The sequence below is a fragment of the Anarrhichthys ocellatus genome, unplaced genomic scaffold, assembly GCF_004355925.1.
Source record: "Anarrhichthys ocellatus isolate YVR2014 unplaced genomic scaffold, GSC_Weel_1.0 scaffold24, whole genome shotgun sequence".
In the NCBI taxonomy this organism is placed as follows: Eukaryota; Metazoa; Chordata; class Actinopteri; order Perciformes; family Anarhichadidae; genus Anarrhichthys; species Anarrhichthys ocellatus.
This window is the reverse complement of record NW_022280054.1, coordinates 5,277,671-5,278,878: the sequence shown is the minus strand read 5'-3', so window position 1 is coordinate 5,278,878 and position 1,208 is coordinate 5,277,671. Positions and strand designations below refer to the sequence as shown.

Genomic DNA, 1,208 nt, shown 5'->3' with positions numbered 1-1,208 from the left:
CACACACACACACACACACACACACACACACACACACACACACACACTTTTTCTTTGCAGAGACAATGATCCAGATATAAATCCAGAAAGACAGACCAGAGAGCATGGTCAAAAGAAGATGGACTATCACAGGCCATTGACCTCAAAGTAGAAGATATCCTCTCAAAAAAGTATGCACGTTACCTCAATAATGAATAGAGGAGGGAGAAACACATGGATACCTGCAGAAGGATTGTGTGCTACAGACATATAATAAATTGTAATTGTCTGAATTATATGTTTTTGGTACAGGCAAGGAGATGCACTGTACAAACTTACCTATTCACTCACTCACTCTGAAGGTGGTAGTGAGTTGTGTCAGTCGGTTAACTTGTGGGAGATGTGTGACAGCTATGCACATGAACTGGAGGATAATGCAGCGACAACGCGTGTGTTCATGGCTCCACTGAGAGAAGGCTTGTTGAACCACACACACACACACACACACACACACTCACACACACACACACACATCGAGGGCTCTAGATCCTGGCCTCTGGCATTGCCTGAGGGCATTACAGCAGTATTTGAGTTGAGCTATGAAGGGTAGGTGTTTGTATTTGTCAACCTTGGTGTTATACACACACAGTGTATGCAGGTATATATGCATACAGTATATAAGGAGAGAGATTGGTAATATAACGGACTAAACCCTAGTAACAACTTTGATTGATGCTAATTAAACCTCGCCTAATTGTATTATCATTAACTCTAATTATTCCAATTGAAAATGCAAAGGGATTTATTTGCAGAAGTTTAGACACTTTTAGTAATCTGTCCACATTTGTTTATGTCAATGATGGGCGACAGACAAACTCCGCATGTCGCTCACAATATGGTGTCAGAAATAACATGTGTCTTGTGTGTGACATTTATTTTTACCTTCCTATGAGATCTCCGTGTGTGTGTGTGTGTGAGAGTGGTGAGCTGGTGTGCTGCTATTAATCTTAGCTGCAAGACAGGCAGCGTTTTATGTGGAAAGGCATTTGTGTTTGAGAGAGAGTGCTAGTGGTTGTGTGCGCAATTGTGTGCGTTTGTCAGGGAAGTATTCAGTCTTTGTATTTCATCAGACATGCGGGTTTCACCTTGGAACTGGTCCTCAAGGTTGACTGCTGCCTTTTCGAGAGGGAGAAAGAGCGAGAGGGGGAGCGAGCGAGAGGGGGGGGGAG

The 1,208-nt window shown here is 43.1% G+C and overlaps 1 protein-coding gene across 3 annotated transcripts in view; it reads left to right on the top strand.

The window, feature by feature from the left end:
* grm5b (glutamate receptor, metabotropic 5b) overlaps positions 1–1,208 on the top strand; it is a 56,929-nt gene that overhangs the window by 8,586 nt on the left and 47,135 nt on the right. The window lies entirely within an intron of this gene.